Source organism: Siphateles boraxobius, unplaced genomic scaffold (assembly GCF_051911475.1).
Source record: "Siphateles boraxobius isolate OS27281-9 unplaced genomic scaffold, OSU_SipBor_1 53, whole genome shotgun sequence".
NCBI classification, from domain to species: Eukaryota; Metazoa; Chordata; class Actinopteri; order Cypriniformes; family Leuciscidae; genus Siphateles; species Siphateles boraxobius.
In genome coordinates this window covers 2,585,662-2,601,310 of record NW_027509175.1, presented here as the reverse complement: position 1 = coordinate 2,601,310, position 15,649 = coordinate 2,585,662, and positions in this window count along the sequence as shown.

Sequence of the window (15,649 nt, the reverse complement as noted above, 5' to 3'; positions counted from 1 at the left end):
GCAATCATGCACGTGCGAAAACTCAGATGCGCGAGAGATTGTAATGACGATTTAAGTAATCATGGAACCGGCTTTACTGACGAGATGCGCATGCGTCACGAGCTTTGAGTATGCGCACGAAGGGGGTCACGCGCGCCGGGGGGAGGGGGGCGTGATCCGACCGTTTGATTGACGAACTTACTGCATAATGATTCTAGGTGGTCTTGGAAATGATTGGCTGGAGTTTTTCGAGTCCTGCCCGTTCCACAGATGATTAAATTGCTTAATTTTCATTTCAGTGCTTCTAACTCAGTGGCTGTAAGTGGGTTAGGAATAGGATTTCAAGTTATTTTGAAAAAATGGACAAAAAAGAGAATCACATACCCCACCTTTAATGAACCGTTATATTTGTATTACCTTAGGAATGAGCAGTTTCTGTCTACACACACCGCGGCTCCCCTTACATTGAAATGCTCTGCCGTCTCAGACGATGACATATTTTCCTGTCGGCCACCGTAACTTCTGTTGGTTGCAATTCATAAACTCACCACTAGATGCCGCTAAAAACCACACACTGCACCTTTAAGTACCGGTCATAGACTGTAAAAAATATGGACAAAGCGTCTGTGACGTCACCCATAGACTTTCTGAAGAACGGGTTTGAAGCCTTTTATGGGGGGTATGGGCAGCGCCATCTTGGAAAATCTTGTGAAATCCTAACCCCGCCCACCTTCTGGCCAATCCATATATGGGCAAAAGGGCGGGCTTTGTGTGAGACAGAGCCGGCCGGTGGACCCGCCTCTTCAGTCTTCAGCCGAGCCAAGCAGCCTCAGCTATCTGATCGACTGGCAGACTAAGCTACTTTTTATCATAGACTGTAAAAGCTTTTTATATTCACTGCGAAGCTGCTGAAGAGTACAATCAACTCATCTGAATTTGCTGGTAAGTTGTAACTTGAACAGTTAACAAGTTACAACGAATGAACGGAGTTGTGTTTGCAACTTCTAGGTAAATAAGCTAACGTTAGCAGCTAACTGAAAAGCCGCGAAATTTAAAAATACTACTGTTATTGTGTCACGAAATGTAGTTTTAATAGTTTTTCAGTCAACAATGTAGTTGTTTGAAGCTCAAATCTGTGTTTTATTTATAAAGATAGCGCCTATTTAAAATTTTGATCTGACGTTTTCGGAGTTGTTAGATCCAGGCGTTCACCGGGCGCTCAGCGCTCATGTACCCCGCCTGGAACAGCCTCACCTCGGCTAGAGTTGATGTCTCTAGTCTAGTGGTTGAACATGAGATATAATTCGTCTTGTGTAACTTATATCTAACGGGCGATCTTTGGTCTCACAAAAAGAGACAGGGTTGTGACCTGGTTGTGATTTTTTTTTTTTATATAGCGTATGTTGGTATACTTTGTCACTAAAGACCATAGACTGTAAAAAATAAAGACCAATTTCAAATAGCACTGTTGCTATTTTACTCGAGTGGTCAGTGGCAGTCTAACTTTAATTAAAGAGCCCAGCAGTATCTTGATATAACGTTACTTGGTCACCATTTCCAATTGTTTAATGTTAATATTCATTTTGTTTTTCTGCAGTTTTCGTTATGGACGCCATTACCATAAGAGGTACGTATATACAAGGGATGTTTTGTTATGGATTATGCAATGAGTAAAACTAAATAACATTTTAGAGTAATGATTTGCACAAAATGTATTTTTACTGTTAAAATCACAATCGCGACTGCTGGTTATTATAAGTGTTGTTAGTTGGCACTATTGTGCTGTATTTCATTACATTGTAGGTTACAGTTATGACTGTAATGAAATGTTTACCTTTCTATTTTTGCAGTTCCCACTGTGTGGATCATGGGGGACAGTTATGTTCGCCGTGGAGAGGAGGCGGCAAGGAGGTCCCTGGGCTCTAACCATAGACTGTAAGGCTCTAACCTGGGACTAGATACCCAGGTGAAGTGGTTTGGCTGGGGTGGAGTGAGGTGGTGTGGCGTCCTCCCCTTTTTTGCCCAGTCCCTGCGAGGAAGAACAATCCCGGAGATCCTGCTCATCCACTGCGGCGGGAACGATCTGGGGAAGATGAAGAGCGTGGATCTCGCCGCACAGATGAAGCAGGACCTGTGTGATCTCCATCGGCGGCACCCACAGATGACCGTCATCATATCTCCAATCACCCAGCGTCGTCGATGGGGATCCACAGACCCAAAGAAGATCGACCGGTCCCGGTTATGGGTGAACAGTGTGATGGCCAGCTTTGTGTTGGGTGTCAAGGGGGGGATCGTACGCCATCCACACATAGTGTTTGACAACCCTGCGTTGTTTCTTAGAGACCAGGTTCATCTGTCTACTAGGGGCAATGAATATTTTTTAAATAGCATCGCTGAATGTCTGAAAGACTTAATCCAGTAGGGTGGTTCTGGATTAATCTTTTAGGCCAGGCTTTTGAATACTATATGTGGTGTGGTGTACCTTTTAATTCAATTCAATTCAATTCAAATTTATTTGTATAGCGCTTTTCACAATACACATTGTCTCAAAGCAGCTTTACAGAAATTGCATTTCGGAAATGTACATAGAAAAATACAGTTAGTTAATCAAGTATTAATTTATGGCATAACATATCGCCGGCTTTGAGTCGTCTCTTCACAGGCGTCGAGTCGTCTCTTCACAGGCGTTGGGGCATCTGAAGTCTCCGTGAGAGGCTGGATACAAACTGGAGCTGACGAACGCTATTTACCTCGGGACTAGCGTCCCGAGATAACAGCAGAAAGGCAGATGGGAAATAATTAGCATAGCTGATGTTCATAATGTTAATGCATTCGAACTGATTCAGCAGTATCAAAGGTTAAGCATTAAGTGAATGCTTGGTTAAAGAGATGCGTCTTTAATCTAGTTTTAAACTGGGACAGCGAGTCTGAGTCTCGTACAATATCAGGAAGGCTATTCCAGAGTTTAGGAGCTAAATGCGAGAACGCCCTCCCTCCTTTAGTGGACTTAGATATCCTAGGAATGACCAGAAGCCTCGAATTTAGTGATCTTAAAGAGCGCGATGGATTGTATGGCGATAGAAGGTCTGTTAAATACACAGGAGCTAAACCATTTAGGGCTTTATAGGTCAGTAGGAATACTTTGTAATTGATACGTAACTTAATAGGTAACCAGTGTAGAGATGATAAAATAGGTGTTATATGATCATATTTTCTTGATCTAGTAAGAACTCTAGCAGCTGCATTTTGCACTAACTGTAGCTTGTTGATTGAGGATGTAGGACAGCCAGCTAATAAAGCATTACAGTAATCTAGTCTCGAGGTCATGAATGCATGAACTAACTTTTCTGCATCAGAAACAGATAGCATGTTGCGTAGCTTAGCAATGTTTCTAAGGTGGAAAAAGGCTGTTCTTGTAATATATGAAATATGATTTTCGAAAGTCAAGTTGCGGTCTAGTATAACACCCAGGTCTTTTACTGTAGTGGATAAAGTAACAGGACATCCTTCTAAATTAAAGTTGTATTGTAAGGGATTTTGTGGGTAGTTTTTTGGACCAATAAGTAGTACCTCCGTTTTATCTGAATTTAATAGCAGGAAATTACACGTCATCCAGCATTTTATATCATTTAGACACTCTGTCAATTTAGATAAGTTAGTGTTTTCATCTGGTCGTGATGAGATATATAATTGAGTGTCATCAGCATAACAGTGGAAATTAATTCCATGTTTTCTTATAATATTACCAAGTGGCAGCATATATATTGAGAATAGCAGAGGGCCTAACACCGATCCTTGCGGCACTCCATAGTCTACTGACGTTATCTTTGATTTTTCCCCATTTAGACAGACAAAATGGTAACGGTCTGATAAGTAAGATCTAAACCAGCTTAATGCCTGTCCCTGAACACCAGTGTAGTTTTGTAGTCGATCCAGGAGTATTTTATGATCGATAGTGTCGAACGCAGCGCTTAGATCGAGTAGAACTAGTATTGAGATACAGCCTTGGTCAGAAGCTAAAAGTAAATCATTTGTAATTTTAACTAGCGCAGTTTCTGTGCTATGATGCGGTCTGAATCCCGACTGGAATTTTTCATAGATATCATTTTCTTGTAAGAAAGAGCACAATTGAGCGGACACAATTTTTTCTAGTATTTTAGACATAAATGGAAGATTTGAGATGGGTCTGTAATTTGCTAAGTTATTTGGATCTAATTGCGGTTTCTTAATGAGAGGTTTTATTACTGCCAGCTTGAATATTTTTGGAACATGACCTAAAAATAAAGACGAGTTAATAATATTAAGAAGAGGGTCTTCGACTACAGGTAACACTTCTTTCAGTAGTTTAGTGGGTATTGGATCTAATAAACATGTTGTTGGTTTCGATGCAATGATAAGTTTATTTAGCTCTTCCTGTCCTATAGTTGTAAAGCGGTGTAGTTGTTCTAGAGGGGCCATAATTGAGGCTGAATCATAAGACATCATAGAGGATTGTATATTTACAATTGTGTTTCGGATGCTTTCTATTTTCTCATTGAAGTAATTCATAAAATCATTACTACTATATTGTAATGGAATATTTTGCTCTGGTGATGTTTGTTTATTTGTTAGTCTAGCCACGGTGTTGAATAAAAACCTTGGATTATTTTGGTTATTTTCTATTAGTTTGCGGAGATGCTCAGCCCTTGCTGCTTTTAGAGCCTTTTTATAACGTGACATACTGTCTTTCCACGCGATTCTAAAGACCTCTAAATTAGTTTGTTTCCATTTACGCTCTAAGTTACGAGTTTCTCTCTTGATTGCATGCGTAGCACTGTTGTACCATGGTGCTTTAGTTTTCTCTCTTACCTTTTTTAATCTAATTGGTGCAACAATATCTAGTGTACTAGAGAACATCCCTAACGCATCATTTGTATTATCTACGTGTATATTAAAGTCTCCAACAATTATTGCTTTATCGACATTGACCAATAGATCTGAGAGAAAGTATGCAAACTCTTTTAGGAAATCAGCATAGGGCCCTGGAGGTCTATATAGGGTAGCCAAGGCTAGAGATAATATGGATTTGTTTCTTGCATCTAAGAGCGTAACATTTAGCACAAGTACTTCAAACGAATTAAACCTGTGACCTGTTTTCTGAGTAACATTAAGAATATCTCTATAGATTGTTGCAACACCGCCGCCACGACCGATCAGACGGGGCTCATGCTTATAACAGTATCCTGGTGGAGTGGACTCATTTAGACCGAAATAATCATTTGGTTTAAGCCAGGTTTCAGTAAGGCAAAGTACATCGAAACTATTATCTGTGACCATTTCATTTACAATAACCGCCTTAGGTGTGAGCGATCTAATGTTTAGAAGACCTAGCTTTAGAAATTGTTTTTGTTCACTGATATTTAGATTTTCTGGTTTAATTACAATAAGATTTTTGCTAGATCCTACACTAGATTTATTGTTTGGCCTCACTAAGCGAGGAATAGACACAGTTTCTATATAATGTTCTACACTACTTATATCAATTAAGTTGGGACAGCAAAGACTGTGATTTGGACTTTGACTTACTAGTCATATGGTGTGTAACGTCTTGGAGATGTTGTCCGACAGAACAGCCGCTCCGATTCTGCTGGGGTGCAGGCCATCAGCACGGTAGAGCCTAGGTCGCTCCCAGAACAGATTCCAATTATTTACAAAGAGCAGTTTCTGTTCATTACACCATGACATTAACCATTCATTTAGAGCAAATAATCTACTGAACCTTTCTTGTCCTAGTCGGTACGTGGGAAGCGGTCCAGACACGATGATCGTTGCTTCAGGCGATGTGCTGCGAACCGTCTCGATCAGGCTTCTGTAGTCCTTCTTCAGAACCTCCGTCTGCCGCAGCCTGATGTCGTTCGTCCCGGCGTGTAGGACCACAGCTCCGACGCGCTCGTCACCGTTCAGGATCTCGGGAATCTGTGCAGCGACATCAAGAACACGAGCACCAGGAAAGCAGTGAGTGCGCACCTTACGCTTACCTGAGGTAGCACGGACATGACGGACCATGGAAGTGCCGATGATCATGGCGGCGTCACGTTCCGGCTCGCGAAGAGGGGAGAAGCGGTTCCGGGTGGAGATCTCGAAGACCGGGAGGGGGGGGGGAAGTCCTTGGTCTGGTCCTGGCTCGTGTCTTCCGCTGTGGGATCACCCAGGGTCCGTGGTGTTGCCTCGGTGCCGGAGTGAATGAAGGCAGAGATGATCGCGTCCTCCTGGGCAGAGAAACGCACGGAGTAGACGAAGTCGGAGTCAAAAAGTTACTAACCACTGACTTGTGAGCATCGGCGCGTGATGTTTCAAGCGTTGATCGCCGATCTCGCAGCTCGGCTTGCTTCACCAGCAGAACGCGGATCTGTTTCTCCACCGACTCCAGCTCCAATCGTACCGAAACCAGCTCGAATGTGTCCTCACCTGCACTCAGAGGTAACGTTAGACACACATCCGATATGTTCGCCATTATAACAGATGAACAGTAAATTAGTAGTGATACTACCAATATCACTACTAATTTAGGACTGAAATTAGTCCTAAAATTGTCCTGAAATTTTTTATCTAGTTTAAATTCATATACCATTGCTGGCCATAACACTCTTTAACATAATTACTGTTCTTCCTCTACCTTTTTTGTTTGCCCCATTCCTAATAAAAAAAAGAAAAAGAAAAAAAACCTCATTTACCAATTGAATTCAAATTTTTTTTATTTGCCCACCACTCCCCCTTCCACAAGAGAAGCCCCTCATCCACCCTGGCCATTCCATCCCAGGGGCCTCCTCTCCATTCCTCGACGAATGTAGCTGGAATGGAATTTAACTGGAATGTCAAACATTTACAATTAAATTGCAGTAGGAACAAAAACAATCAGTAGGTTGAATTAAAGACCTAGATGCAGAAGTATAGTATATAGACAGTAAAAAATGGTTGTGACCTAAAAAAATAGGTGGTAACATGCCCCCACGGAAGAAAATGTAGAAAAATAAACCCTGAAATTATGACTTCTGGTGAATATTGTATTCTATCATACATTATAGCATATTATAATATTATAATACAACTTATTAGGCCGATATATTTATAGAATAGCAAAGTAACGTTAGGCTTATGTGTCAAATACGGGACGATTCCGTATTATACGGAACGGTTGGCAACCCCACAGGTAAGTTACCTCGGACGCTAACTTATCTGAGTGAAATAGTAGTGGAATATCACTTACCGGAAAAAATGGAGCGAAGTACTCCTACAATGTCGGTTAGTGCAGTTTATAGCAGAGCAACCCATATTATGTACGATATTTCAATACAAATTTTCAGAAAGGATACAGAGGTGGTATGATGTGTTGTGTTAGATGGCCGAGACGTTAAATTTCAGGAATTCCACAAGGCGCAACCCGTTATCAGCTGTCAATCAAGCTGTCAGTCAAAGTTAACCACGCCCTTATTTGTCATACATTTTATATCTAAATACAATCTAAACTAACGAGTTACAAAAAAATTCACCCCCCTCACAGTTGTCAGGCACTCGGAACCTATCGAAAAATACAATAAAAGTCCATGGGACCAACCTGTAAAAACATGAATTTATGCTGTGAAAACCGGTGAAAACGGACATTTTAACATGGGGGTCTATGAACATTTGCTCCCCTTTGGGACCTGCCCCTAGCGGATTTTCGATGTATTGCAGTTTTGCGCACTTCCGGGTAGGCTTCATTTTTCAGATTGGAATGTTGCCGCTTGGTACCGGTTCAAGAACCGTTTAAGCACCGGAACCATTTAAAAAATACCGAGTAGGGACTGGTATCGGATAAAACCCAACCGATACCCAACCCTACTTCCTATCCAGCGTAATTATCCAGAGTTATAGAGTAAAGGCAGCACTAGAGGAATAATAATGTATAGAATTGGAATAAACGCATGTACCATTCACATGATCCTCATACCCATGACTTCTGCAGCTTGAATTTTGCGGTTCTGCCTCATCACTGGAACTATTGCTGGACACATCCATTTCATCTGATTTAGACAAAAGCATAAAGCTGTTGAATGCCACTATCACACCATTTCTACTTCATTTTCTCTCGATGTGGCCTATCACAAAAATCTGTGAAGCTAAACTTCTAGTACATTACTTCCATAATAAATTACCTGCCAATGTTTGATATTTTAGGAAATATTGACAACACTCCTAATACTCTACAGAATATACATTATTATGAGATACAACTAATCATTATTACCAATTGTGTTAAAATGCATATTTTACCTTGTGGATCTATTGTTATACCATCTAATCCTTTACCGTGGAGTTCAGGCAGTTTCCCTTTTTCCATTGCAATGAGTAGTTTACTAATCTTTGCAAGCTGTAGAGTGCTTTCAGGGAGACGGTAGAACTCCCGATGAACTCTGATATCATGGCCAAGGAAGTTGGCTAGTTGATCCATCTCATTGCCTTTTAGGTTTAATACCGTGGACAATGTAGCTACTTGCTTACGCAGCTTTGTTGAGCAAAGGGCATCTGGATGCTTTGCTCCACTGGCTTGGGCATACAGGCAAATACAGTCTGCACCACGATAATGAGACAGAGCACCTGGACGAGCAAACAAATGCTGGTTTTCAACAGGAACTTGACACTTTTCTCTCATGTTTACAAGGAGATCCATGGCCACAACCATATTAGGGGTCAGCAACACTGGTACCTTCCTCCCCCTCTTACCACATATTTCCACCCTTTGGAAGTACCCACAAAGCTTTTTCTCAAAGTCACTGAGTCCCACAGCAATATCTTTGTGCATTGGTGTCTGGTCTCTAGATGTGTAAGATTGAATATTCATCTTGGAAACCTCACCCTCTCTTCGTCTGTTAAAAATAATAATCTGTGTTAGCATGACTTTGCATAGAGAGGCAAAGTTTTTGCCATTTGGTTTTTCTTGTAGGGCATCCACATGCTCCTGCTGTTTTGAGTTCAAAAATGAGTGCAGTGTTTTAACATCCTCTGTAAATGGTAGGACTTGTGGCTTATTCCATTTAGCTTCACCCAGAGTAGTCAGTACAGCTGCAGACACTACCTCATTCCATTTGCTTTCATACAAACGTCTGAAGTTTTGTGCAGACTCGACAGCCTCGTCGCGTCCTAACATCAGTGCATTGCATTCAACGGAGTTGGCAATCTTCACCAAGCTGTGTCCAAGCTTCAGTGCCAGTGATGGAATCTTGTAGGTGTTTGTCTCCTCACTGAATCCTGCCACTGCTCTTACTGCTTTGATGACGTGAGAAAAGTTGCAGGGTTTGATGAAGTCCTGCATATTATGAATGGGTGTCAGTGATCGGGCGGTGATGAGCAACCTCGCCACTTCCCTCATTTTCTGCCTAATGTAGTCATTTCTCCCTGAATGTGACTTCAGCCTGTTGTACATCTGCTCCCCTAAAAGAAGAATGTATTGATCATTTCTGACAACATTTGGAACTTCATCATTCACCATCTCACAAGCAATGGTCCATAGACTTTTGCTAACATCCACTGGTGGAGGAAGGGTCAAGCTGTTGATTGACTGAACTCTCTTCTGCCCAATTGTGTGATTTTCATATTTGGGGTTCTGGGGGCATGTTCGGATGTGTCTCCATAGTGTCTTTCTGTTGTACAGACCTTGACAGTGGATACAGTGAGTGAAGTCATAGGTGGATTTTACTTCTCTGGGGCGTCTGCAAGCAACCATTTCCCCATCTCCGTTTTTTGAAACTGCAACATTATGCGCAGTTTCCTCTACTTTTTAAAAGGCGTAATCTCACTCTTCTTTCCTTCGACCTTTTATCAAAGCTGAATGCCTTAGCTACCTCAAATTCATTGCGATGAACAAACTCCAAGTGCCGTGCTATTTTAGAGTATGGTTTCTGACAATAGGCGCAATATTGTTTCTTCTTGTATCTATTTTTTTGCACTTTAGTAGGCATCGGTGTCACAGATGTGGAACTGTGATAGGATGAGCTTTTACTCGTGTCTGTTGTACTCTTAATCTCTACAGCACCTCCCTCCACTGGCTCAGCATGCCAGATATTTAGTTCTTCTTACAATGTTTGAATACTCAAAAGACCTGTAACATTAAAGGGATAGTTCACCCAAAAATGAAAATTCTGTCAGTATTTACTCACCCTCATGTTGTTCCAACCCCGTACGACCTTCGTTCATCTTCGGAACACGAATTAAGATATTTTTGATTAAATCTGAGAGCTGGATCACTCCTCCATTGGCTTCATAAGGATTGAAACTTGCCGGCCCCGAAAAGTTATTAAAGACATCGTTAAAATAGTCCAAGTGACTACAGTGGCTCAATCCTAAGTTTATCAAGCGACGAGAATACTTTTTGTGCGCAAAAACAAACAAAAATAACGACTTTATTTCGACTATGCATTTCCTTCTCTGTTGGCCTCTAGTCAGTTAACTTAGTGTAATAGCGTAGAGCTACGTCACACGTAGGCTCACTATTGGCCGACGCTGGTCATGTGTGTGATGCGTGTGACGTACAACAACAGAAGCTCTACGCTTTTACACTAGTGAACTGACTCGAGGCCCACAGAGAAGGACATGAATAGTTGAAATAAAGTCGTTATTTTTGTTTTTTTGCGCACAAAAAGTATTCTTCGCTTGATAAAATTAAGATTGAGCCACTGTGGTCACTTGAACTATTTTAACGATGTCTGTAATAACTTTTCGAGGCCGGCAAGTTCAATCCCTCAAGAAGCCTATGGAGGAGTGATCCAGCTCTCAGATTTCAGCAAAAATATCTTAATTCGTGTTCCGAAGATGAACGAAGGTCTTACGGGGTTGAACAACATGAGGGTGAGTAAATACTGACAGAATTTTCATTTTTGGGGGAACTATCCCTTTAATGCGGTTCCATGAAGTACAAGTCAAAACAGTGTAAAGGTCATGTAGGGGTGATTGGCTGTACGGTGTTGAGTTCAGTGATTGGTGTTGATATGGGCACCCAATGGTTGTCTCAATTTGGTTAGTGCTTGGTTAGTTGCCATCAGTGTATGTGACAAGGGTTTAGTGCAAGAGATCTAACCTGAGAATGGTTCTCCATCGGGTCAGGAGCTGTGGATGAATGGTCACTGTTGCGGTCAGTCCATTGGTCACTATTTGAAGGCCTGGGTTCAGACAAATGACTCCCAATCTGATTAAATAAGAACATACACATTAGATCAGGGTAGAAACAACCAGTTACAAAGATAATCAACAGCAAATGCATCTGTAACTCTCTTTACAGTCATCGTTGTTACATGTGTGGAAGCATACAAAACACATTCCATTTAATTCCACACCAATCATCCATAATTAAGACAAACACACTATATTGATTTCATACTGGAGAAACATCAGAACATCCAGACACACGTGACACATTTCACACCACATCAATGTCAGTACATTGGACAGCAGTGTTGGGCAGTAGCGTCGCTACAAGTAGTGACGCTACTAGTTTAACTACATTTCTCAGTAGCATGGTGGTAGCGTCGCTGTTTTCTGAATCAAATAGCTTTTCAGTAGTGCGGTAGCGTCCATTAACGTTACATTTTTTCCAAGCATTTCTAAAGCTCAAGCTCAAATCGAAATACAACTGCTAAGTATCACTGATGCTGGATCAGTTAGTGACGGTGTTCCTACTTCTTCTTCTTGTTTTACGGTGGTTGGCAATCATAGGGCCATATGATTTCATTACCGCAATACGGAAAACATGGACTGAATCGCAGTATCCATGCATAAACACGAAATTTACTGTATAACGCGGAATTTCACGGAATTTGTCAGATCTTGGATGAAAAGAAGGTAAGTAAACTTAAATAAAATCGCGATATAGACGAGTCTGTTTATATTAAACCGCATTAAGACTATTTAAAAAGGAATCATGCATGTTCTGCGTGTCTCTGTGAATGATGGCTCAGACGCGTGGCCGCAAATCCAAAGGCCGAGTCACTATAGCAGCATTTTAGCTTGATTTGAGAAAAACTATCGTCATATCAAAAACAAAACAAAAACAGACTCAACATGGCAACCTGTCAAAATAAAAGGTTGGTTTAACCTTAAAAAAGTTTTGCTTAAATCATTAGGCCTTTTAAATAATTGGTCATTACAATTTAAGCCATTAAAAAAACATATTTCATAGTGCCCTTAAAATGTAATTTATAAAAATGTTAATAAATTATTGTTAAATTGTATACGTTTCATGATTCAATTAATTACACATGTTTTTGATTACTAAAATTTTATTTAACCATTAAAATTGGAGTCCAGAAAATTGGAGTCCGGAATGTGGGAAAAAATAAAACGGATTTCATAGGGCCCTACAAACCAGCTTTTAGGTGCATTACCACCACCTTCTGCTCCGTATGGTTTGACATCATGCACCAATATCAATCCTTGGGCTGACACGTGAGAAATGGAAAAAAATGCACACACTCTTGACACCTGGTATTGGTATAGTTTTATATAGTTCTATGGTTTTATATAGTTATGTTTTTTTAGTTTTTTTGCCAAATTGGTTTGGAACAGTTGTTGAATAAACAATTGAACTGACAAATTATGCCTGCCTATATGTTTGATTGACAGGTTTATTGATCACTGAGATAGCAATGACTTGGAATCAAGTTGGTTCAATATAAAAATTATATTTCAAAAAGTAGCTTAGATGTAGTCAACTACTTTTGCCATATTGCTGTAGCTTAGCTTGCTACATTTCCCAGGGTGGTAGCTTCAGTGTAGTGAAGCTACATTTAATGTAGAGTAACTGCTAGCTTAGCTCACTACATTTTCTAAGTAGCTTGCCCAACACTGTTGGACAGGCTCTCATTACACACGCATGGAATCCTCAAACAACGTCACAGTTTAAAAATGAGGACATTCTCATGTTAAAAATAAGTCTGTTGAACAATAAGGGCTGGGCGAGTAATGTTGGTCTCACTCAGGAGATCCAGTGAGAAGCGCTTGAATTCAGTGAAGAACACAAATGTCTTAGTGATTTAAACCAGTTTAAAGGCAGATGAAACAGCGCTGACAAACAGGAGAAACACTGTGATGCAGTCAGAAGGCTTTTCCGTCTACAAATTCCCATCATTTACCATGGATTTACAGTAACGTTAGCCTATTAATATTAACTGCACCATGAAATGTGGGATATACATGAATTGTATTATATTATTAATGTAGACAATGTATTAAATGACTAATGGAATATAATTACAGTATTTAATAATGTATTTAGGCTACTGTTTTTCATACAAATACCATAGAAACCATAAAGTTACATTTTGCCATGATAGTGAGGTGCTATAGGCTATGCCTGGTTTTATTTGTGTTATCATGATCTAAATGCATGATACTGGATGACCAATGGTTAATTTTTATAAAACTCAAAAACTGTTTTTGTTAATGAACATAAATTTAACATAGTAAATTTGCATCCTAACTCAAGCTAATACTACTCACTGTCAAATATGCATTTCGAGACAAAACATGTAATAGTAATACTGCAGCCTGCACTGCAAACTGTGCTGAAGATACGTGCCATCAAAGTCAGGCAACACAAACCTGTTTCAAGACTTGAAACAATATCCCCCATTAGCACATGCAGAAACTAAGAAATATACTTTTCTATTCAGATTTTTTATTATTTTGTTAAGGAAAAATGACAAAATGCTTGAATGTTCTACCTGAGATCTGTGAAATGTTCTGATAATAAATAGTAGTTTAAAACCACATCTGCCTTTAAACTTGAAAGAAATAAAAATTTGACATTTATCGTGATAATTATCGATATCGACTGATATAAAACCATCATCATGATATTTTTTTTGCCCATATCGCCCAGCCCTGTGAACAATACTAAAAAAAATTATGCTAGATTTGAATTCTACTTTGTGTATAAATGGATCAATATGCCCATTGTGCTGTATCAGTTGATCAAGAGCTTGACTTTAACCAAAAATGTCTACCTGTTCAGTTGGCTTGGGACTGCCGTTCATTTTGGTAGGCAGGCATGTCCCCTCTTCTGATGGTGCGTTCACCTCACTGCGAGGGGCTGTACGGTTCATCTGTAAAGAGAGAACATGCTCTGAATATTTGAAGGCAATTTTAACAAAAAAAATTGTGTATGACTGCATTATGAAATTCTGTGTCAAAACCGCATCATTATTATTTACTAGACAGTCCAGAGACCGTTTAAGTTCTTCTGTTCTGTTCATCAGGTAATACAACACAAAAAGTCAATAACACATAACTCAACAATACCAACACAAACTAAATAGAGACCTAATTACCAGAGAACCAGAGAGCCATGGCCAGTTTGAATCTCCGTAGTTGTATGTTAATTCTTCTCCTGAAGCTATGTCTTTAATTGAAAACAAACACAGATGTGGTTTGCCTTCAATACCTATTTTTTTCATTTTACAGTTAAAAGATTTGTAATTATCGTTCACAAGTCTCCCGAGTGAACCATCTTCTTTTGAGGCATCAATGCTAAAATGGGAGAGAGGAAAAAACATGAAATTTGTTTCCAATAAGTAAGTCAAAAATAATTAGTCAAAATGGTAAATGGACTGCATTTATATAGCGCTTTCACTGACCCAATGGCCACCAAAGCGCTTTACATATTGCCTCACATTCACCCATTCACTCACTCACTCATACACCGACGGCGGTGTCAGCCATGCAAGGCGCCATCCAGCTCGTCGGGAGCAGCTGGGGTTAGGTGTCTTGCTCATGGACACCTCGACACTTGGTCAGGTGGAACTGGGGATAGAACCCGATAGAACCTTTCGGTTTGTAGACAACCTACATGAACCACTGAGCCACTGCCGCCCCTCTACTAAAATGGTTCCCAAAACCTACCACCATTTTCTTCCATTCCAATCGAAGTCAAACAAGTAGGTATTTTCTGTCTCATTGTATCTATTCTGTCTTGTTTGGCTCTCCTTTTTGGAAAGTAACTCTCGACGGTATTCAAGAATGAAGCATCCTTTGTCAATGGACATGCAAGCAAACACACCACTACCTAAGATAGAGATAGAGATGATAAGGTGTTGAATATTAGTGTCTCTGTACAAAATAAGTGGTTCTTTATTACATCGACCTGGCCTTTAAATTGCATGCACACATTAATTACAGGACATGCAAACTTCTTCCAACATCTGGACAGTTTAAACGTATGTGAAAAGCTGCTTATTCGGTTGCACAGCCCACAACTTCAGCTGTTGCAACAATAACGAATCATCTTAAAGGGTTAGATCACCCTAAAATGAAAACCATGTCATTAATGACTCACCCTCATGTCGTTCCAAGCCCGTAAGACCTCCGTTCATCTTCGGAACACAGTTTAAGATATTTTAGATTTAGTCCGAGAGTTTTCTGTCCCTCCATTGAAAATGTATGTACGGTATACTGTCCTTGTCTAGAAAAGTAATAAAGACATCATCAAAGTAGTCCATGTGACATCAGTGGGTTAGTTAGAATTTTTTGAAGCATAGAAAATACATTTTGGTCCAAAAATAACTTTCGGACTAAATCTAAAATATCTTAAAGGGCACCTATTATGCAAAATTCACTTTCAGGGATGCAAACACATGTATGGTCAAAAAAGAGAGAGGTTATC